Below are 26,822 nucleotides of genomic sequence, written 5' to 3' on the forward strand. Positions count from 1 at the left end.
AACAAATCTGCGGAGGAGAAGCTGCCGAAAAGAATGGTTCTTCTTAAAGTGAAAAGACCTCCGACTGAATTGTTGTGTGTAAAGAGGCTGTCCACTTTCTGATCTGTGGCTAAAAAGCGGAAGACTGGGCCCCAAGGAGAAACAATAAGAGCAGGAGGCTCAGGTAAGAAGAATTTCCCTCTTTGTCTTTGTTTTAGATCAGGGACCAGGTTACACTGTGCTATTGCTAAGGTTTGTGATAGCAGGGAGAGAGAGAGTCAAAGTATTGTATCTTGAGTCATAGATCAGGGAATAACAAAGCAAAGTAAACAGTCATTCTAGACACTACTGTGGATATGGGGAAATAAAATACCACGTGGTACAAGAGAAGGGTTACGTAACAGTCTTTTTAAGACATGGGAAATCAGTGCACTAAGAGATCACGAAATCCGCCCCTAACGGATAATGTGAAGCATATGCAATTACAGTAAGCAAATAATGTGAGATATTTTGCAAAATGTGTTAACAACTATAAATTTGATAGTAAACTAGATAAACTTTCACTAGTTAAACTCCTTAAACAAGCTTTAATCTGATGCAGGGCGTCAGGCAAAAGAAAAACAGAAGCTTAAAAAATTCTGAAACATTTTTAGACAACAGAGTAAAAGGTCTAACAGACAAAATCTCTAAAAAATAAAAACTTAGAGCAGACTGGACTTGCATTAATTAATGCATACAACAGGGAAATGAGACAGTAGATGGATATTATGCTAGATTATTAAAATGCTTAAAATAACAATTAAAAAAAATATATATATACATTTTTAAAAGGTTGCATTGCCTCTGTTAGTAGTTTTATTACAAGGCATATAATAAATCACTGAACAAGCAGGCTGCAAGCCTTACTTGAGTATGCTAGACGTACTGAAAGACACCTTAATAGTAAAAAGAAAAAAAAGGCACAAGTCTTCACTGCTGAAGACGGAGCTGAAGTATTTGCATTCACATTTCAGGGTAAAAGGTATACATACACTCGACTACCACAGGGATATTGTGAGAGCCCAATAATATTTACACAAAAAAAAATGGCTAGCAATCTGGCAGGGTCTACCCCACCAAAAAGTAGTCAAATTTTACTTTATGTAAATGACATCTTGCTAACAGCACCCAGCAGCAGTGCAGGGTAAATACAGTAGCATTGTTAAAATTTTTAGTAATACAAGGACACAAAGTAAACAAAAGTAAGTTACAACTTTGGGAAAAAAAACACAGGTTAGATACCTGGAATATGTAATATTCAATAAAGGTAAAATACTAAATAGTGGAAAAGAAAAAAGAGGAAAAAAACAGCAATTTTGCAAGCACCCAAACCAACAACTAAAAAAGAAATAATGTCTTTCCTAGGTACAACTAATTTTTGTTGAAACTGGGTACCAAATTATTTCACAATAAAAAACAAAAGCAGAAATGGCTTTCTGCAGGTTAAAGCAGTTAATAGCTTCTTCATTAGTTTTAAGACTTCCAAGTTATCACAAACGTTTTTTTTTAAACCATAAATTGTAAGCAATGGTACATGACATCAGTATTAAAGCAACAACATGGGGATAAGCAATGCCCCATAGCTTACTATTCATCACAGTTAGACCCAGTGGTGCAATCTTTGCCTCACTGTGTACAAGCAGTAGTTGCAGCAGCAATGGCAGTACAGGCTTCAGCCTCAATGGTGTTATTCCACCCTCTCACATTGAGAATGCCTCATGCAGTTACAATAATTCTGCCACAAGAAAAAGTTGCATACCTTTCTCCTGCTAAACATCTTTCATGTATGACCATACTGCTGAGTCAACCTCATATAAACAGTTAGCTTTACCTAGACAAGATCTTACAAATATGCCCTTGGATAATGCTGAGGTGACATATTACGTAAATGGCTCATGCAGAAGGGGTCCTACAGGAAAAATCTGGTGGGTATGCAGTAGTTACAGACACTAAAAATTTAAAAGCACAAACTTTGCCACACAACTTGTATGCTCAAGCAGCAAAACTGGTAATTTTGACAGGAGCATGTATTTTAGTAAAAGGCAAAAAAAGTAAACATATATACTGATAATCAGTATGCTTTTTCTACAGTGCATGTGTTTGCACAATAATAAAAAAAATAGAGGGATAATTACATCCAGTAAAAAAACTATTAATCATGCGCAATTTATTTTGGAGCTATTAAAATCTATTCAGTTGCCTACCAAAGTAGCTATTTGTAAATGTGTAGCTCATACAAAACAACAGGATAAGATTTCAAAAGGTAATGCACGAGCTGATGCAGCTGCAAAGCAAGCAGCCTCAGACTCAGAAACTTTATTTTTTTTAATAAAAAATTACAGCCCTTTGAGATTTTAGATTTAGACATGTTAAAAACAATGCAAATGCTTACTACAACAGCAGAAAAACAAAACTGGGTAAAACAAGGTGCAATTTTTAAGAATGGACTGTACATTTCCAAAGGAAAAAAAACAATATTACCGTCTAATTTATTTAGAGATGCAGCTTTGTTGAGCCATGGGCAGAGCCATGTCTCAACAGGGGGGATGGTACAGTTAGTAAATAAAATATTCCAAACATATGGATACATAAATTATACAATAAAATTTTGTGCAGCTTGTCATACTTGTAACAAGCACCATGCACAAGGAGCATTTAAAACAAGCAAGGGAGTTTCCTACACCACCATATCCATTCCATACTATTTGTATGGACTTCATAGAGTTGAATAAATGTGAAAAAAGAAATACTGTTTAGTGATCATAGATATGTTTTCAAAATGGGTAGAAGCTTTTCCAACCAGGAATCCAAATGCAGCAACAGTGGCAAAGGCCCTAGTAAAGGAAATAATTCCTAGATTTGGCATACCGGAAAGAATCTATAGTGGCAATGGGACACATTTTGTCAATCAGACAATTCAACAACTTGGGAGATTTTTGGGATTTCCTTAAGGAATCACTGTGCTTACCACCCACAGTCAGCAGGACTGGTGGAGAGGTACAATGGGATTTTAAAAAACAAGTTAAGAAAGTTAATGAGTGAGACTCAGAAAAATTGGATTTGCTGTTTACCTCTAGCATTGCTGTGCATGAAAACAGTAACAAATGTAAAGGGTTTAATCCCTTTAAAGTAGTATTTGGAAGGGCATATTATGTGCCTCAGTAAAAGCTCTCATGCCTGCAGGGCTGGAGGCTGACAGTTCACTAGCTAATTAAATAAAGAAACTGTTATAAATAAATCTGTTTTGCAGTTTAACTCTTTTCAGACAAAAGAACTTTCAGCTAAATAAAAACTTTGTGACTGATACACAAGGGCAAAATGGCCAAGAGTAAAGAAAACAAAAAAGCAGAGCAACCCAAGAACTATTGCATAATTATTTTAACTGTGTATTTGTTAACTATAAGTGTGACAATTTTTCTCTTATTGTGGTTTTCTCTGCACTCAACCACACAAGTGAAAGTGAGAAGACGTGATGAACTGTTTATAGACTGGCATCCAAATTTTAACACGTACCTGGCCATGAAGCAAGTGTATACAGAAACTATGCACATTTCAAATTGCTGAGTTTGTACAGCTATACCAACAAAATATAATAGACTTTAACGTCCTCTGTCCCTCTGGGGATAAAATAAGACTTTGAAAAGTTTTTTTTATACAGAAACTGTGAAATCACAGGACAAAATTGCTTTATTTTTACCTGTTCACACAAAAAGGAGTTGTATGTCTCTACAAAAGTAATACCCTCCAGGTGGGCTGGAGTAATGGTAATATAACAATGTCTTATAAATGTTACATTAAAGTCAAAAGTGGGGTACTGTTTGTAATACTAACCATGATTCATATCTGAGTTCCATGAAAACTACATTAAATGCAGTATGTGACAATCCAGTCTTAACTAAGCAATTGTCTATTAAGAATAGAAAAATGTTTCATGCAGGGATAACACGTATCAGTACCAAAGTAATGATTTTATTTGTGGGAAAAAGGCATATAAATGGTTACCTGAGAATTGGTCCGGCAGTTGTTTTTTGGGTTATCTGGTTTCAGCAATAAGACATACTGCAGAATTACCTTTGGGTAAAATACAAAACGTAAAAAAAACAGCTCGAGAATCTGAAGGTCCAGTGAAAAAAAAACCCTGTGAATCCAGTTGGTAAAATCGAAGCTGGTTGAAAAGGCCATAATTCAGTAAAAGACAAAAGTAAATTGACTCATATAAACTTGGGCAACAGTGTTATATCCAGGGCAGGAATGCCACCAGCCTATGGAGCAGTCAAATCGATCTGGAAGCTGAGGAAGCTGTCAAAAAGTCATAAGCAATGCAACTTTTTCCACCCTAGAATTGGTGACTAATGAACTAAATGCAATAAAAACTGTTGTGCTACAAAATCAAATGGCTCTTTACTTCACCCTAGCAGCAAGAGGTGGTACACGAAGAAAAATGCTGTGCGTACATTCCAGACAACCAACATGAAATCAATGACCACCTAGAGGTAATTCAGCAAGTATCAGCAATGACTAAACCAGGCCCAAACCCACTGACGGACTTTTTCCAGAATCTGTTTGGGGGGGTGGGGTTCCATCCTATTAAACATTCTGATTGCAATTTGTGTGGTACTGCTCATAATTAGAGCATGTGTCTGCTGCGGGATACCCTGTGTGAAAAAATTAGTTAAAGACTTAGTTGATGTATCAGTGACTGAAACTATGTACCAAAATATGAAATTAAATTTGTTGATACCAAGTAAAAGTCTATCTGAAATATAAAACAAATGACTTACTTAGCTAAGAGTCCTTAAAAGGAAAAGGCTAAGAAATAAAATAATACTGTTTATGTTTCAAATAGCATTAAATGCATTAACAGGAGGGAGAATGTTAGAAAAATCTATACATGCTGCTTAGAAAATATATTTACATACATGCTGCCTAGAAAAATATATTTACAATGTGTGCTGCTTAGGAAGATGTGTATTTGAACATTCAAACATATATAAGTTGTGTGATCAAATATATAGAAAAATGTGTGCTTTAGTTAGAAATAAATGTACTTAAATCCATAAAAGAGAACAAAGTTTGGAAAGTAGTATATAATGCATTTAATTCTGTCTTACTAGAATAATAGTAGAAATAAACCTGCATATTATTGCTTGAAGCACAAGCTGCAGTGTAATCAGAAATTTGACCTTGGCAGCTTGCAAACACAGCCTGGCTCATGTCTTTCAAGTAAAGATTATTTTGCAAAGTTAGAAAATAATAAATCTGTTCGCATGAGTGTCCTCTTTCCTGCCTCCACCAGGAGAGTAGCCTTGTGTGCACTATCTCTGATAGTGCGCAGCTGGGAACTAGGAAGACAAAGAGAGGCATTAAAGAAGACATACATCTATTGTATTCGAACTAATCAGAGAACCTTGAATTGGCTACATCCTCAGGAGGTCATCGTGACTGACCAGGTGTTTGCAAGGCTGTAACATTCTCATGGGAAAAAGACTTCTTTGAAAACACAATGTCAGCACTTTTACTAAGTTACTATGATGTAAAGACCCTGTCACTGACCACGTCAGTGAGGTGGGCAAAAGCTGATTGTAAATGTTATAAAATGGCAAACACTGTACGAATAAACTAGTCAAAATTCTATACAACTTTGTGTATGGTTTTTTGCCTCCTAATGTACATTAGAGCTTTAAGATACTTAAGTTCTCCTGCATTATTGTTTGTTATTGATTGACATTGTTTTTGAATAACTCAATGATTTTTACAGTCCGATTCTAACAAATTTATTTAACAGTACAGCATTATGTTCCATTTAGTCATGTTTGATTTTATTGCTACATTTTTTATTTGATGTTCTCGTGTCATTTGATATAATATGGCTGACGAAGGACTGAATGGCTCTCACCACTTACTCAGTTTACAAACTTCTCATCATCACTGTTTTTTAATTTTGTTTATCCTATACCTGGCTAGTAGGTAGTAGAAGAGAACTGCATTCCATTCATATCAAACTGACCAATGAAAACTGCTCACAATATTGCTGAATCAAGTATTGGACAAAAATCATGAATATAATATAAGCAAACAAAATGGATTCAAACAAATCTAGTTTTGTCACTTGTGAGGCATACCAAAGTGATGACTACGATGAATTCAAATTTAGTAGTATAATTTCTTTGTATTATAAAAGAAGACAAAACCCTACTTCCTTTAGCACAGAAACTGCTCACTTGTAAACAAACAATATCTGACAAAAACAAGGTATGGAAAAGAAACAGAACTCCTTTACAACTCCTGAACATTGATATATAGTAGGGAAAGCAATCTCTGCTGATTTGCAACTGGGACCAGTATTGGTACAACATTTCTGAAGAGCCCCACTATCTGAATGTACAAAATGGACTTCATAGCCACTTGAGAGTAACAAAGGGAATTGGAAGGAACAGGAAGCATAAAAGACACGGCTAGTAAAACTATTCATTACTGGTACACACTGCTTCTTCCCCAGGAGAGAAATGTTTGTGTAGTGATCAGTTTAACCGATGCATTCTTCAGCCATTTGGGTTCTGCACAAAACTCATAAATAATGGTACTAATCCCTTCCAGATGGGGTTCAGAATATCACATGTTCTTCAAGGCATTTGGAGTGGGCAGTGTATAATAAAACTCCTTTACAGCAATAAAAACTTAACTGTTTCAGAATCCCAAATTCCAACATTTACAACATCTGGAACATAACAGGTAGTTTAATATATACACTGTATAAAAGCATTGGGAACTTTTGAATATTTTCTTGAGAAATAGCAACAAAAGCTGCTTGTAAAATACTCATATAGTAATCAAGTACATTAAAAATAAAATCAGAAAAAAAATGACAGCATCTTGCTGTTCAATGTGCCACTTTTTATTTTATTTGCAACTTACTGCCATCTGTAATAATATGGGGAGCTTTTTTAATGTCCTGTAGAACATAAAATACTCTCTGGGAAATTAAATTTTTTTTTTGTATTAACAACAAAACTTTGATGCAGTGGATTCATTCCCACTTAGTCCATTGGCAGAATAAAAGAAACATGCACATAGTCAGATAAAACATAAGGGCTCCTTGGCCTAAAAGATTCCTGGACAGTGAGATAAGCAGCTAGTCCTAGATAATGAAAATCAATTTACCGCTGTCATTTCCGTAAAGGAATTCCTTTGTTTTTTCCATACATTCTGGAATTTTTGTATTGTATTAAGGTGGTTTCATATATCCATCACTCTGTCAATGGAAACAAACCCTTGGATTCACTAATCCTCTGTGCAGGACTAATCTAGTCCTGCACGGAAGTGCCAGCCTAAGAGGAGGACGGCAGCGCGCCATGCATATTAAGGAAGGCGCACTGCCTGAACACCTAATGCCACACGGAGCATGGACAAGTGCAGGGGGCATGTCTGAGAGCAGAGATCTCAGAATAAACACACCCCTGCAAAGTAGAACAGAAGAATTTTTACATAAAAGAGCGAGACCACTCATAAGTGTTCGCATATCCCCACCAACAGTCCTCATGTGTTCAACAGCAACAGTACACTGAAAAAAAAACACGAAGAAACCCTTATAGTAATGTATTTAAAACTCCGAGTACAGCTAACCATAGGTGTGTGGGTTTGCCCATCGCTTAGCTACGGGTAAAGCAGCATAAAAGGCTGAAGAGAATAACAAGGAAGATATAGCAAATGAAGCAGCACAGCAATAGCATAGTGCTCAGAGCATCCGCCTAACGAGGAGAAATTCTCATCTGGAGTCCCACTGCAGCAGATACCATTTTCCATCTGTAATCTGTATACGAACATTTATGTACATTTTATTGCTGTATAACCTACCAAATAACATTGAAATGTGAACTGGAGTATTGCATGAAATGCACATGTGAAGAGTCAGTACCATAATGAATAAGTCAGCAGTAAGCAGGCGTAAGCACAGATAAGTAGTAGTAAGCCTATGTAAGCAATAGTAAGTGTGTGCAAGTGCGTTTGGGCAAGGTGAAGCACTGCCAACACAGATTAAGCAAAGGAGGCGCTAACTGCATGTAACACACTGTGACGGGAAGTCAGCAGTGCTAACCTCTGTGCAAACCCACTCACAACCACTTGAAAGTGCCTTAAGCACACTGTATCCAATGGCTGGTGTCACATGTGGGTCTGTGTACACTAATGGAGTCAGTCATAGATATCGCAAAGCATACGTGGCACACAAATTTGGCCGGTATGCACATGAAACACAGTATCCAGCAATACCAGTCAACATTACCGGATATGTAGCTAAAGAATTAGAGGTATATGTGTTTGCATGAATACCCATAACTATACAGATATATACCTCCCCTCTCTGTAGTACAAATGTACACATACATAGATAGACATATAAATAAATACCCACAAATACAGATATACATTTGCAGACACCCATACATCCACATTTCATTATATATATATATATATATATATATATATATATATATATATATATATATATATATATATATATATATATATATATATATATATATATATATATATATACATATATATATATATATATATATATATATATATATATATATATATATATATATATATATATATATGTGTGTGTGTGTGTGTGTGTGTGTGTGTGTGTGTGTAGATATACCCAGATATATAACTATGATAAGATACAGCACCTAAGAATGACATATGTTCACAGGCTATGCCAATGGAGGTGAGGGGCCCAAGCAAGAAGCATGTAACACATAGCATGAACTCCCCCCTCCTCAGCCGGACAGAGGAAACATACAAACAAACACACAAACAATGTAAACAATCCACTGCTCCCCAGACCACAGGCAGGATACAAACAGGGGGTGGACACACTGGACCCATGAAGTCTAATCTTGGAAAAGAGACAGGAGTGCCCCTTGCGGGACACTCCAAAAATTGTCTTGTTATAGGAGGAATCCCGTACGATGACCTATCAAGGCAGGGTGTATACATACCTGGAATACAAGGGTGGGAAAGCTGATGACCCATGGGTTGAGACAATGTACAAGATGGGTCCCGTGAAGTGGAGAGTGGGCAGTGTGTAGTGGTGTGTTTAGACCCGACCTGCACCCAGAGTAAGGATGAGTGCTGTAGAGGAGATGCAAGTGAGGGAACTATGGGTAGGTAATTATGGGTCTAGGTGTGCAGGTGTTTACTGGAGTGGGTCTATAAGGACAGCCCCAGGGATGTAAGCAATAGTGTTCATTGGGCGGAGGCATGACCCAATGAGCAGCCACACCCACCACGAGTCCCATTGCAGCACAGTCTATTTTACATGGCAAAGAATGGAATAACCAGATGTAGATGTAAATATGTAGAGGTATGGAGCTATACCTCTCCCTCCCTATAGTACAAATGTATACATACATAGACAGAATATATATAAATACCCAAATACCCACATATCGATATATACATATGCAGACACCCATACATCCATATGTCATTTTATTTATATATATATATATATATATATATATATATATATATATATATATATATATATATACATATATATGTGTATATATATATATATATATATATATATATATATATATATATATATATATATATATATATATATGTGTGTGTAAATATACACATATCTATAGCTAGGATATGATACAGCAGTTAAGAATTGCATATGTTCACAGGCCATGCAAATGGAGGTGAGGGGTCCAATCAACAAACGTGTAACAAGTAGCATCAACCTCCCCCCCCCCAGCTAGACCGGTGAAACATACAAACACACAATAAAAGTAAACACACCATTGCTTCCTGGACTACAGGCAGGATACCACCAGTGGGAGAGACCCGCCAAGTCTAATCTTGAAACAAAGACATGAATGTCTCTTGTGGAACACCCAAAAAGTCTATGATTTTCAGGTTTCCAGCCATTACACTGATGTCCAATGGCAGGACATGCATGTTCCCTTTCTACAAGGTAGGGGAAGCCTGATGATCCATGGGGCGAGTCAACATACGTGGATGGGTCCTGAGAAGTGGAGAGTGGGTTGTGTGTACTGGAGTGGCCAGACCCGACCTGGGAAGGAAGTGTGCCAAAGAGGATGTGCAGTTTGGGAACTAAATTATGGGCCTAGCTTTGCAGGTGTTGGCTGGAGTGGTTCTATGTGGACCGCCCCTGGGATGTAGCAATAGTGTGCATTGGGCAGAGCCTATGCCCAACGAGCAGTCATGCCTGGTACGAGTCACACTGCAGAAAAGTCAAGTTTACATGGCAAAAGACGGTATAACCAGATGTGTTGTTGCAAACTAACTAAATTACACCAAAGAACACTTGGTTTCAACACCCCACTGTAGGCATGTAAGCAGGACTAATTGGCATCACAAGGTATTATTGCTGTCCAGACTTCAGAACTGTCCCTGATATAGACACCGATATTAGGTCTGTCCTTCTTAATCCCCCTGAAAACAGGTGAGTGCTGAAGAAAAGGTGGTGAATTTCCATTAAGAAATAATGATAGTAATACAGAGTTATAGACGTTTCATGTCAGAAATCCTATATAAATCCACATTCTCTTATTCTGCAAATGTTTCAGGTTAATACTACAAATATTTAGAAAATGTCCCTGAATGTCCTTGATTATTTGAGAAGTTGTCCCTGATTCTGTTGAGGTTTCCTCCGATCGGTTGAGAGCTATGTTGCTGTCCTCACCCCCACCCAGGGGTGTGATTGTCCAGACCTACCCCCAAATGCAGGGTATATACACAGCTTTTGCTGTAGAAGAAATGTCCAGCTGTGGACCTTTCCATCAGCTGTCCTGCACATCTTATCAGCCCCTCTGTGTGGCCCAATAACACCACTTACCTATCGACCCCTGTTGCATTCATAGTAATGTCCACAGTCACAAGTAGGTGACACCCTCCACACAACTATATTGGCAGAATATGGAACCCCCAACCAGTTGTATTACCGCAGCTGTCCCAGACTACACAGGTAAAAACACATGAAGGGAAAACCCAAGCACACTTGGATTATCATCTAGTGAAGTCCACCACCCCCAACACTCCAGACTCCTACACCAACTACTGACAATGACACCTCCTGTCCTGCCTTGCATACATATCCCAACACCCTGCAAACCTGCACTACCGCACCCCCAACAATCAGTCAAATGGTCTACTATACAGTTAAGATACCCCCCCCTCCACCTACCCACCTACAACTCCACTATTCTCATCTACTCTACAACACAGGTATGGAATATGTAAACCTAACCCGAATACCTGAGTGTAGCCTAACCAGAAATGCTAAACCGTAATTCCACTTAACCTTACACTGACCTTTGTGAACAGTCATACCTGACATGTACACCTGACTTAAGCATGTATAAAACCTACATGTACATGAAGTTGCAAGGGGGTATGCGGCAGCAAATGGGAGTATGCCTGTGTGGGGGACGGAGCACAGATTAAGCAAAGTAGAAGCTAACAGGTTTAAAAAACTGTAACCAGAGGTTAGCAGTGCTTACCGTTCCACAAACCAGGGCAAACCCGCGTGTCCTGCCCCGCAGCAAAATAAACTCCCTCTGCAAGGCTTGAACCCAGGACCTTGTACACTATAGTCACAGTAGTCACCCACTAAACCATCATAGCAATACAGATGAATGAGGTATCAGCAAACTAATTCTCACCACAGGTAAATCAAAACAAAGATGTGAACTGAATCTATGTACAGTGTGAAGTGGTCTAACTTGCTACATAACATAAATATGTGAAGTGGAGTACTGCAGTAAGCATAGATGTGAGGTGTTATTGTAATAAAGTGTAAAAGTCCCTAGGTCCCTATACAGTGCATGTACACATGAATCACAGATACCAGACACATAAAACCTGTAATGAAGAATAAATTACTGCCATAAGGCAAATATAGTGCAAATTAACTATTAAGCAATGCTAACCACAGCACAGCTCAACTTAGTAAGAGTAAGCAATGTGTAGGGGAGCCAATCCAATCTGCCTACCAGTATACCCCTATAAGCACTGCCAACCTTAGGTAAGCAGGTGTGCCCATAGCTTAGTCTCTTCAAACCCGGTCAATCACGGAAAAGTGTGGGTAAGTGGCCGTATATAAACCACACAGGTGGGAATACATTCCATAAGTGGTTGCAGCTTCCTACTGCAGGCAGAATGGCAGGTGTGGGTGAAGGCACTCATTTTAGAGCACAGCGCTGGGGCATCCAGGAGTCAAAACTCATGGTATGGCTCCTGGTACAACACCATGAGGAGAGACCACTGCAGGGCTAGTACCAGGGCTCGCAGTATAAAACGTAGGCCTGGGACAGTCTCGCCCTTGACCTCACCAGTGCCACAGGTATCCTCTGGGTTGGTGAGCAGGTCAGGCACCACCATTCTGATCTGAAACGGCGGAGGGGGGATGTACTGGAATAGTGGATCCAGCAGTCTCGGCAGATGGCTAATGTCCCATACTAAATATGTACTCTTTCCACTAAGTAGTTAAGAATTGCCTAGCTTGTGTATACTATGGATAGGTATGGCTACATATCATTGTATGCCTCCAACATCTGCAGATGAGCGGGCTGTGAACCAGCAAGCCCATAATGCTAGATTGCAAAGGCTGCGTCATGAGGCAGGTTAGTATTTCTCTGCATGTACTGTCATAACAAATAAATATAAGAGCCTTAGAAAGTGTCATACCAGCAGGAATAAATGTGTAATATTCTGTGAATAAAGGTATAACCCCTGGAGTGCTTTTGTGTACTCTTCTGTCATATGCAATTGAAGTACTGTATACTATAAATAGTACTGTTGTATTAAGCAGTGTTTCCCATGCTGTAGTATGCAGATAAAATGTGTATGAAGGTCTGTATAACAATGCTGGATGTGCCAAGAGGTCAGTCATACTGTACAAGTGCTTCTGCTGGATGATATGTTTGTGAAAACATCAGGTTATGCATATCTGAACATCTGGACATCCAGCACAGGCATTCAACAGTATAGGATATGTATTCCATCATGTAGATTTATATGTGCTAATGTCCACATATATATATATATATATATATATATATATATATATATATATATATATATATATATATATATATATATACACACACACACACACACACACACACACACACACACATATACATATACACACACATACGTAGATATAGAATAGATATCACAACAGCGGATCATGTGACACCAAAGCATTAGACAAGAATGAAAAGGAAACCACATGCGCTTCCTGCATTATGTACTGGTGTTACTATCAAGACAAGTGTGTTTCATTGCATCACACGGGTCAGACTGTATTAAGGGTAAGATTAGGGCTGCTGACATTTACTCACCAGACCTATTGGCGAATGTATGTGTATGTCTTGCCAACCCAGTCTCTTGGGTGATTGTGACATTTATGGACACTATATAGGAAAACAACAGAGCACGCTCAACACATCCTGGAGCTAGCAACTCACAGATACCAACACATTGGATATGACTGCCAAACACCTGTCATGCCTTGGAAAAGAGCAGCTACTTGTCTATTTTATCACACTACAGCATTACGGAGTTACAGAAAACTCTACCAAGATTACTGAGACACAGTACTCCCAGAGGCATGCTTCTAGATGGGTGACATCATCAGCAATGGAAAAGACGCCGATAGGGATTGTATGGAGTGTGAGCAGTCTAAAAGGATTATTCTGTCCCCAGGCAGATGGAAAAACACACACACACAGGTGGCATAGATGGGATTAGAATACAGACCTACCTACTTTATCACACTATAGCTTTACACAGTTACAGAATGCACTACTGAAATTACGGGGACACAGCACTCCCAGAAGCATACTTCTAGGTGGGTGACATCATCAGCAATGGAAAAAATGCCGATAGGGATTGTAAGCAGTCTAACAACATTATTTGGTCCCCAGCCCGATGACAATACACACACACAGTTAGTATGGCTGGAATTAGAACAAAGACCTAATTACCTAATCACACTACAGGATTACGCAGTTACAGAACATGGTACCAAGATTACACGAATGCAAGACTTCCAGAGGCATACATCTAGATGGGTGACATCATCAGCAATGGAAAAGACGCCGATAGTTATTGTATGGAGTGTGAGCAGTCTAAAAGCATTATTCGATCCCCAGGTAGATGGGGACACACACTTCGCATAGCTGGGATTAGAACACAGATCTAATTACCTTACCACATTGCAGCATTATGCACTTACAGAATGTGCTACCAAAATTACTGGAATGCAGCACTCCAGGAAGCATACTTCTAGGTGGGTGACATCATCAGTAATGGAAAAGATGCCGACAGGGATTGTATGGAGTGTGAGCAGTCCAAAAGCATTATTCTATACCCAGGCAAACAAAGATACACACAATTGGCATAGCTGGGATTAGAACACAGACTTAATTACTTTATCACACTACAGCATTTCACAGTTACAGAACGCACTACCAAGATTACTGGGATGCAGTACTCCCAGAGGCATACTTCTAAATGGGTGACATCATCAGCAATGGAAAAAACGCACCGATAGGGAATGTATGGAGTGTGAGCAGTCTAAAAGCACTATTCTGTCCCCAGACAGATGGAAACACACACAGTTGGAATGGGTGGGTTTGGAATACAGACATAACTACCTTATCACACTATAGCATCACACAGTTACAGAACGCACTACTGAGATTACTGGGACACAGCACTCCCAGAGGCATACTTCTAGGTGAGTGACATTATCAGCAATGGAAAAGATGCCGATAGGGATTGTATGGAGTGTGAGCAGCCTAAAAGGATTATTCGATCCCCAGACAGATGGAAACACATACACACAGTTGGCATGGCTGGGATTAGAACACAAACCTAACTACTTAATCACACTACAGCATTACACAGTCACAGAACACGCTACTGAAATTAGTGGGACACAGCACTCCCAGAGGCATACTTCTAGATGGGTGACATCACCAGCAATGGAAAAGACGTTGATAGGGATTGTATTTAGTGTGAGCAGTCTGAAAACATTGTTCTGTCCCCAGGTAGACAGAAACACACACACACAATTAGCATAGTTGGGATTAAAACACAGACCTAATTACCTTATTTCACTACAGCATGATGGAGTTACAGAGCACGCTATTGAGATTACTGGGGTGCAGCACTCCCAGAGGCATACTTCTAGGTGGGTGACATCATCAGCAATGGAAAAGACACTGATAGAGATTGTGTGGAGTGTGAGCAGTCTAAAAGCATTATTTGGTCCTCAAGCAGATGGAAACACGCACAGAATTGGCATGGCTGGGATTAGAACACAGACCTAACTATTTTATCACACTATAGCATTACACAGTTACAGAATGCGCTACCAAGATTACTGGGACACAACACTCCCAGAGGCATACTTCTAGGTGGGTGACTTCATCAGCAATGGAAAAGACACCTCTCAGGATTGTGAGCAGTCTGAAAGCATTATTCTGTCCACTGGCAGATGGGAACACACACACACACACACACACACACACACACACACACACACACACACACACACACACACACACAATTGGCATGGCTGGGATTAGAACACAGACATAACTCACTTACCACACTACAGCATTACACAGTTACAGAATGCACTACCGAGATTACTGAGACACAGCACTCCCAGAGGCATACTTCTAGGTGGGTGACATCATCAGCAATGGAAAAGACGCCGATAGGGATTCTATTTAGTGTGAGCAGTCTAAAAGCATATTACTGCCCCAGGCAGACAGAGAAAAACACATGCCAGTGGTGTGATCAGGACAACTGCCTATCTACAGACCACTATTACAACACTACATAGATACGAGACGTGCCACAGACACTACACCTTTCAAGACTGTCAATATGACCTTCTAGGGATGCAGACATTGACATGGATGCTGGCAGTTATGATGTACATACCTGTGAACCAGTGTGTTCAATGTAGGAATCCATCCTGAAGTAGGATATGGCCATCTGTTGCCTGGACAACCACTATCGCTATACAGGGTTACAATGGCCATGCCCATACACATAGAGGCACATAACTGACACAAGGTGTCACTGGGCATGCTCACACACTTAATAGCACATGTCCGTTTGGAATGCACTATGTGTCCATCTACACAACATCATACTGGGCATGCTCACACACTTAGTAGCAAAGGGCTGTTTTGTATGCACTCTGATTCTAAACACGGAAGGGCACAGTGTGTTGATAGTTGTCATTGTTAGCATGAAAGCTGCACTACATATATCTGACACCGGTCTTCTACACAATATCAGCTGTTGTCCATCACCTTAGATGTACCAATCTAAACCTGGCACACTAATACCACCCGTGGTGATGTCCTGCCAGGAGTCGCTACTTCGCTCATATAGTGCCATTCATAGATGAATGCCCTGAGACCAGGTTAACACCCTGACACCTAGAGGACAACTGCATTGTATGTGTATGCTAAACAGTGCTAGATGTGTAGCATTCGTAATCACAGCTGCCAATCTAGATCCAACAATGGGGAATACTGACATCTGTGCAGTGAGGAACACCTGGCTGAAGACTCAGTTGTGCACAATAGCACTACCACCATATACCTCGGGTACAGACATGTGGGCCATAACACCATTATGGACAGCTTCAGATGGTGGTGTCCCCATGTACATGAAGGCCACTCACATGTACTGACCTGTACACCCTCAAAAGCCATCACAGATGTGTCAGGTGCAGATCACAGTGTCAAAAGCCACATTCTAGGATGTAGCCCTCAGACATCACCATGTCCTTGGACCAGCAACACACATCCATACATGTGGCAGAACATATATTAGTACAACACCGTGTGACCCATGACCAGTGGACTGTACCTAGCTCTACAGCAGCTGTGCAGACTACCCATGTACTGACACAGTTGCATCATGTGTTATGCAATGCAATGATACCACTGTTCATTACCAGGTCGGCTGTACACATAACAGGGGCCATGGGTTATATACAGCTGTAACAGATGACTTTTGCTGTATACCAATAAACACACTCATGTTTGGATATGACATACATGTACCTGCCGTGGATATGTACATGCCCCACACACACACAACACATATGTACATAGCATAGCTGTTGCTGTCCTTCATTTAGACAGGTGGCTACAGCAATTACACACATGCACATGGAAGGTAGGTCCATGGCTGTTGAATGCTAACAGTACATAAGGTGTGATAGCAATGTTGACTGAGTTAACATTCCCTCTGTACTGGGTACCCATGACAACTATCATATCATACAACAGTCCATGTGTCATGTATGTCATCACACATGTCCACCAATTGTAATGCCTACAAACATGGCTAAATGACAGGAATGTAGGACCTACACACATGCACATGTAGTAGTGTGCATTCAGCTACCATGTGTGTGCAGTAGCTGATGTTTTCAGGTGATCTGTGTCTTACTACAACATGCAGTTGCAATGCAGCCCCATCATTGCCAACTGTATATGGTGAAATACTGACAGTATGGTAAGATGTACATCAGGTATGGACGGATATGTGGACATAAAGTGGTGGGCCAACTTTGCAGATGGATGCTTGCTGAAGACAGCTCACAGGTGTATCACAAGCCATCCTACCATAACATGTGCAAACACTAAGCTAAGTTTCTGTTAATTGAAGGGGAAGACATACAACCTACACAGTGGTTAGGGTGTCACTGACTGTAAATCACTTGACACCTGTAACACTTAAGACCTCCCGTGTGCATATATCAGCACAATTGCCAAAGGTAGCGTCGGTACACATTGTAATGCGGGCAATACTGCTGCATGTTTGTCATACATATAATAAGATAGCAGGTGTTTGATTCACAGTACTGCTATGTGTGTTTGCTTGTGTGTCCATATATGCCATGAATGGTGGGGAATACATCCCAATTGTTACACACCCCTGTACACCGTTGTAGAGATCTGTACATACTGCAGTGTAGAAAGCAAGACATAGGCAGGGGTGGGGTGTGTATCACACAAATGTGAGCTATCTTTATGTGCATGACATAGGTGCATTCAATTGTGGACTCCACAGTGTGTGTGTGTGTGTGTGTGTGTGTGTGTGTGTGTGTGTGTGTGTGTGTGTGTGTGTATGTATGTATGGTTGTCTGGTCCATGGAGTGAGGATGTATGTTACCATAGTGAACAGATAGGACCCCTAACCCCTCCAGGTGATGCAATCTAATACCCTGTTGATGCCATCGATCTTAGGCATTACTGACTACCTGTACATGTTCATTCTCTGTGTCGCATCATGTGGGTGACCAGTAATGTAATGGTGATTACCACATAGGCAGAGGTCCTCACCTCAACACTATCAAGTGTGTGTGTGTGTGTGTGTGTGTGTGTGTGTGTGTGTGTGTGTATATGTTATAGTGTCATTGACCCTGTGAGTGTGGGCGTGTTACTGTGTCTGAATACATGTATGTGAATACCTGTGTGTGTGTGTGTGTGTGTGTGTGTGTGTGTGTGTGTGTGTGTGTGTGTGTGTGTGTGTGTGTGTGTGTGTACTTGTGTGTTCTCATCCTGTAATGTGAATGTGCATTACTGCTACACAGTGAGGCCTCAAGCTATCCACTGGCCTCTACCCGTGTCATCAGCTAGACCGCTATGTAAACTCTCCACCCCATGTTACTGTACCTGTGATGTCACCCGGTATGGATGTCATGTCTCTAGCCACTGTAGCTTAGTACACAGCTCACATGCTCCTGGATCAGTAGATGTGCAGACATCTTTGGAATGTCAGCCTTTCTAACAGTGAGGTTGAAGCTACGTATAGCATGCTGGTATTGCCATACATGCCTGTGAGTAGTCCACATTTACACATGGGAAACTGCAAACACTGGTACTCAATGGCACATGCAATTAGACCTGAAGGAGGGAAGCAGGACATTATTACCAACATGCTGTTACTGTTATTACCAAGACACATACTGTGAACAGAAAACAATGCATTCTAAACCTGCACTACATGGTATCTCTGCTACGTGTCAACAGTACACAACAATTGTAATCTACACTTATCTCCCTATTCTGTTCACCCTGTGCATCAGACCATATGAGCATATCCCTGCACCGATGGTGTGGATGATAGGGATGCGGCACAGGCATCATCATATGCACAGGGTGATAATGTTTGCCAGGGGCCTAGGCTGCAAAAGTGGATGACATAATGTGTGTGGGTTAGGGCCAGTGATCTAATTGGCCATGTGTGGTTGTTATGCATATGAGTGTTGCGGTGCCCTAAAGATGTTTCTGGTGTGTGCGTGTATGTGTGCACACAGTTCTGCTATGTGTCTGGCCTACACAGGGGTAATATTGACAGCTCCAGACTGTACAGACCAGGATTTACAGCTCACAGTGTCCAGCCAGGGACATGTAATCCTGTACCTGCCAGGGGTTGCACGGGCACTACCAGGCAGAGGTACAGATTGGGTACTGTCCGATGACACATGTCCACTAGAACCATGTTCCCGTTGGGACCGTCCAGGGCCACGTCCACGTGGCCTGCTGTGTCCTGGTGTGGACAGCACAGCAAAAGCTGCAGTGCTGCTGCTACCACTACTATGGGAGCGGGCATGTGAGGTAGCTCATTCACATAGACCTGCAAAAGGCGATGTAGCTGGCCTATGTCCACGTCCCCTATGCCTCACTCCTACCAGATGTTCCAGCACAGACAGCTCATGCTCGTGGATTGTCATGCCACAGTCAAGGATTCCAACCATGTCACCCAATCGTCTGTCCAAAACATCAGCAATCTGCTGTTGAGCATTTGCTAATGCCTGGATGTTGTCATTTAAAGAATGGATAGCAGCCCTCTGAAGCCTCTGCCCTTTTCTGTTCTGCCATTCAGCACATGCCTGTGCCGCCATTACAGTCTGAAACATGCATCTGGTGACAACAGCTGCTGCACTCTGTCCTGCAGGGGCATATCGGCCAGAGGTCCTCCTACGAGCAGCACTGGCCACATGCCTGTGTGGTACATCTCCAGGCATTTGACTGACACCATGGTGTGAATACACACCTTCTGTAGCCACCACACGTTCCTGTTCCAAGCTACCACACGCTAACTGTCCTTCCTCATGGCCACTGATGATGGGGTATGTGTTGGCATGAGAACTGTGTGCGGGGATGAGAGGGATATAGGTGGAATGGCAACCAATGGCACAGATTCAGCACCTGATAACCCTGCCTGTGCATCAAGCATATGTTCATCATCACTGATAGAGTCTGTGGGGACACTAACATCAGATGGACTGCAGGAGGGTAACGCACCTACATCACCTGTGAAGGCAAACAAAGACTCTACATTACAATACAGAGACACACACACACACACACACACACACACACACACACACACACACACACACACACACACACACACACACACACCATGCATGTGATTTGACAAAAGGCATGCAACATGCATGTGATATAGCAGACGGCATGCAGGTCAGACTATAATAGTGGTAGTTATCATACATCCCTGGGTTGCACACAACAGCAAGCATGTGTCATAGCAGAAGCCATGCATTTCACACAATCATGGTAGTAAGCATGCATCCCTGTGTTACACCATGTGGACCAGCACAGGTTAACAGTACACATGGCTGATGTGAGGCATATGACCTTGACATTAACATGTAGTATGACATGTAATCTGCTGACGTGTGCATTGACATGCATACATGTTTGACACAATGGTGTCCTGACACATGTACAGTGGTGTAATGGTGTCACATTGCAGTGTTGTCTGTGCGCCCTACAGATAAAATGCACTTTTAGCAGATGTGCATGACCATTGAAGGGTATTATGAGGCGTCTATATCGCTATACAGTGTGAAGTACAGACACAGTGCCATTGCATGGAATCATGAGGCATCTCTATTGCTATACAGTGTGGATTACACACACAGTGCATAGCCATGACTGTGTGCATACACAATACATATATACTGTGGATTGTGACCCACGTCGCTGAGGTGTATACACACTAAACCATGATTTGTAATCTGTGACAGGTCACCGAAGGACATACAGATGACACCCCTGCACATCTGCTAGCATATCTTAGCTGCCTGGCAACCATGTCCACACGTGGCAGACTTGTCAATACACCATGTCCGACATGACATTTGTGTACCACACACATGAGGTGCATGGCTGACATTGATGTCCAACAGCAGCAAGGGAAATGTACTGTATCTGTGGCCTGATGTGGTTGTCTGTGTATGTATGTGGATGTTGTACAGGTGACTGCTGTCATGCTGTGACACAGTCATGATGTTCAACACATCTTATGTGGTCAAATTAAGTGATGCCTCCACAAGCTGTGCACAGGCTTGTAGGATGTCCAGTGTTCCACATCTGCAATATAACCATTCAACAAAGGCTATAGTTGGACCATGTGTAGCCAATGTACAACAGGGTGTACACACAAACACATCACATCTACTGTGTGTTGCTACATGTCTCTGGCCATCCCCTATGGCCATGTGTGAACATGTGTTGGCCAAACGGTTGTGATGGTCATCTATCTCACATGTCTGTGTTGTCCCATATGACATACACCCATAAATGTCAGATACTCCACTGTCTACAGGGTTATGCAGACAAAGGGTTGTATGTTTGGTATGTGGGGTATGTTTTATGAGATAGTGAGACAATATTGCAGCCGGACCACTACATGTCATGGACATGTCAGATGGCACATCACAATGTGTGCACTCATTGCAGGGTCATATTCCACAATGGTGAATCCTGTGGGCTGCCCATACTCCAGCTCACTGTGTAGTACTGTTTGTGTATCCCACATGTGTAGTTCTGATGTATAGTACATATTCCTACATTGAAAAAGACCTCCACCATTGTATGCACAGCTGTCCACACATCTAGCAATGACAGTTTCTGTTGTTTCATGTCGGTGTTTCACTTAGTTTGTAAGTATTGCACATGGGTAGCCAGTGTGATGGATTAAAGATGCGACCTGTATACTGTGACCGGACCATACATTATGTGTATATGCGTTAACTGGCCACATGGCGAATAGATCTGTGCATTAACTTGCCTGATACTTATAACTGTCTCACCTGCAATGGCCTGCTGTCTCTGCGGAATGCCAGAGGTACCTATATAGGGGTGACACAGCAGTATGATCATTATTCGTGACTGTATGACAACTACAGGGTGCAATGTGCATGTTAACACATTTGCCAGTACAATAGGATATACTATGGAGTATGCACATGTGTGCATACACAGAGTAGCATACTACAGTATGCAGCATGTGTGTATACATGCCTTGCACATGATGTTACATTACATATTGTACAGTGACACATGCAACTAAATGGGATATAATAGTTATATGTGCAGTAGTGACTTACCAGGCAACTCCAGGCTTGGTGGTTGAGAGACACCCACCTCTACAATGGCAGCTAGGGTTTGTGGATGCTGTTCTGATGGTGTCTCCAGGTTGGCCAGTAGCTCCTCGGTACATGTGAGTAGGGGCTGGGTTGGTGGCCCACCACCTGTTGCACTTTGTTCCCTGGTTATTGCATTCGCATGCTGTTTCGCCCATCTGATCAGGTCTGTGCAGTGTCTGCGCACCTGCTGGTATGTGCGGTTATGGCCACCCACATCATTAACCCTCCTGCAAAGTTCCTGCCACAGGTCATCATGCTGCTGTGCATGCTGTGGCACATGGCTAAACAAAACATCATAGTTGTCTTGGAGGTAAGGTATAAAGGCCACATCCTCCAAGCGGGTATAGGCTGGGAGCCTTGCTCAAGGCATATCTGGAAGACATAATATGGAGACAGGTCACAGTATCTCAGAGATGCACAGCGATACAGCTGCACATACATGTGTATTACATTTAGTACATATGAACAGTTGTCTTTGCAAATCTTCATGACACTGACACCACTGACATGTTTGTGTCACACACATGTGACACCCAATGGGGACTGGATATTATCACCATATATGTGTGTCACCTGATTACATTGCTCATATTCCATGTGGATGCTGTCTTGATGTGGGCATGTCTGTTTGCCTGTACTGGTGTTCTTACCTATCAGCACACGCCTGGATGTGTCCACATTAATGCTGTTGACTTTGATGATGTGTATATGTCACATATCAGCACATACACTGCCTTAATGGACATGACCTGTGACAATGCAGACATTCACAAAGAAGCCTTTACATGCATGTGTTTTGCCATATAAGTCTACACGGCACTGTACAGCAGTTCAGCATCCTGCCACGTATCACCTGTGTTGCACATATGATACACATGGGACAATGGCTAGCCGGATGGTATTTGCAGGGATGGTTATCAACTATAGCATGTATGGCCAAGGTCATGTAGTAGTCTGTATGCCCTGGGCCATGTATGAGCGTAGAATGTAAGGTTTTCTAGCTGTAGCCGACAGCCATGTTTCCGGCGCCAGGTGAAGCAGTGCCACATAACTGATCCAGACGGTTAATGATACAGCTACCATGCAGTCATCACACCATGTCTGACAGAGGTGAAATGTGCAGCTTTGCTGGACAGGGTTGCATAGTATGGCAGGAGTATGTAACGTGTATGGCACAAGGATCTGTCCAGCATGTGGCGATCCTTGTACTACGAAGATGGGTGTCCATTACGTATGTATTTCAGATCAGGATATGTACGTGTAGCATGTCCAACATCACAGTGTTGGACATGTCTTTATGCAGGGTAGGCATCATGCTACATAGTGGAGATGAGGAATGTGAAGGCTGGTGTCGCCCATCCACACATGGGCAATACCCCTTAAAGGTGATATGTGATCCGATATTGGTCACTTGAGTGATGAGTATGGCTGTACAATGATCTCCATGCTCATAGATGGCACCCTGTCATGACTAGGGTTGCCTCTTATGACTACCTAATAGGCTTGGTGACATCACTAGCTCAGGGAAGTAAACTGCACAGCACTATCCCTTACACACAGTATCCATTATGTTGACCACTGCCTAGGTGGTAGTTCATGGGTACAGGGTTATTAACCTAGCGGTGACAATGCAGTATGCAGCTGTCAGATTGTGCACATATGTCACACACCTCACCCACAAAGCCCATTCTGTAAGTTGTCCACAACACTGAGTCAGCCATTTCCCCTAGGTCATAGCCATTCACATACTTACATACGCAGATGCCTCCCATTTGTCTGTGTGGTATGGGCTACAATGAGGGGTAGTACAACAAATGAACTCTTTTTTACTGTAGCTGCCACTTGTGTGATATGCACATATCACTCAGACACCTTTTGTAGTGCTGGTTCTGTCAACAGTCCACTGGCAGAATACTCCTGTGACATACAAAGGTACATCTAGTATACTGAGTGCAGGTGGAACACAGTATAGGTGATGATGTCCTATGACCTGTCACAGGTATGATATGCAGTGTGAAATCATCCGTACTGTCATCTCCATCTGTACTGCTAACAACATATACGTTGATTAAGGTTCATGGACTTTCAGACCAGACTCAGCAGGGTAATAGTGCAGTGCCTCCCATTATGAGTGGTGTCTTCACTTTGTGGGTTGTGATAACTGTTGGTGTGCACCATTCAGTGTTTTCACAGACTGACATGAAACTGTGTTTTACATGATGTGTATGTGTAGAGCAAACTGTTTTGCCATATGTGTATGATACAACCAGGGATGTGGACAGGTCACATGCAGCCTGAGTGCACCTTGTACCATCATAGTTAATGGTTACAGGGGCTCTGTATTGTTCATGGATATGTGATTGTGTATCTGTTGGGGGGCAGTGTGTTTATGTTATCCGACACCCTTTCTGTATTGCTTATTCATGCTCAGCACTTGTTCAGAACATGTAAGCACTTCATGAGCTACTAATTACTATAGCACTCAATCCTCCTCATTTCCTACAGGTAAACACTGTTTGTACTTACATTTCCCACTTGCTTAGAGTAAAACAACTGTTGTACACACTTTCCTCACATGTCTAGTGGGAAATAGTTAAATATTCAGGCATGTCCAAGTGTCAATTCCCAGTGTTATCGCATGTCTATATAATGAATATGGGCATCATGAGGCAATATAGAAATTGTCTCATGTGCACAGTCAATGCTCCCCTCCTAACCTACAACACTACAACCTGTGGGAAATGCACATATGTAGCAAAAGCTGGAGGTAAAGCTCTCTCCAACCCAGACTGAACAAGAAAATCATGTGGGGATGTTAAACGTTTGCACCACACCACACTCATCACATAGTCACACTAGATCTCCACCACCACAGGCCACACATAGTAAGACTACAACATTTGTGGAGCCTCTCAATACTACTCTGTCTAGGCAACAGAGAACTCCAAAGCAGAAATGCAGGCAGCCCCCATCACCCAACACAACACCAATTACTTATAGCCCACAGACTCTGTGTGCCCATCAACTACAGCCAATAGGGCGATATAACCTACCCAACACACTAGTCTTAGGTGACTCTATAGGCAGTCACACTGATGTCCCCCTTAGCAGGCTACACAAGGTGATAGTCACTTTCAGCTGGCTGTCTGGTAACAGGATCCGCAACATAACCTATGCACTCAGGTCACTCCTCAACAGGTACAATATTACTGTGTCATTCTCCATGTTAGTGTGAATGCCCTGAGATATAACTTCCTGGACTACATGTACAGAGACACAGAATAGCTCTCTGATCTTGTAAACCAGGCAGGTATCGCCCTAGCCCTGAGAAGCATTCGCCATTCGTCCAGACTGATAACGCAGTACAAGGACTAAATTATTCACTTCAACAGTTGGCTATGCTTCTGGTGTCATTCCAAAGGTATCCAGTATCTGTCTGCTTTAAATGACATGGTCGACAGAACACGATGCTTTGGCACAGGTGGCCTGCACCTGTCGGCCCTGGGATTATGGATAACATCTAAGGCTCTTGCTGCTCCTATAGTGCCTGATTTAGGCACGGTTCAAATAACATATTCACCACCATAACAGGAACAGGCAAGCAAAACCTGAGGGCAATGCTACTCAATGCTTGACATCTTCATCTCAAACACACTCACCCAAGGCACTCCTTGTAATGGACCACTTCGATATCTCTGCAGTGACTGGGACCTGCTTCTAGGCTCCTGAGAGCATCCCTGCACTAACAGTCTATTACTCAGACCACACCTTTCAGCCAAGTAACCAGGACCAGAACACCCACGGTGGAGGTGTGTCCATATTTCCCAAGGATATACATACCTCCAGGCTGGTTGCTTAGCACAATGCATCAGTGGTAATCCAAGTGCAACTAACTGTGGTCATAACTGCTATACAAATTGTAGCTTGCTACAGAATCCACACCATATACCACGGTTAACGGTCTTCACTTCTTGGTGTACTGGAAAGTAGGGTTCAAACAGAAACTACTGATGTCCGACTGACACTACCCCACCATTAACTGGGATACCTACTCATGTACCGACACATTAGGCCAATGCTTTCTGGGATTCATAACCTCCAATCGGCTGGATCAACCTATCCACACCACCACCAGGGCCAACAATATCCTAGACCTGGACATTACCAACATGTGTGACTGGTGTTCCACACCTGGGGTTATCTCCTCATTGGTCAGATCTGAACGTACGCTAATCACCCTTGTTATCCACAT

This window comes from Protopterus annectens, chromosome 13.part0 (assembly GCF_019279795.1).
Source record: "Protopterus annectens isolate FY-2018-M chromosome 13.part0, PAN1.0, whole genome shotgun sequence".
Lineage (NCBI taxonomy): Eukaryota > Metazoa > Chordata > Ceratodontiformes > Protopteridae > Protopterus > Protopterus annectens.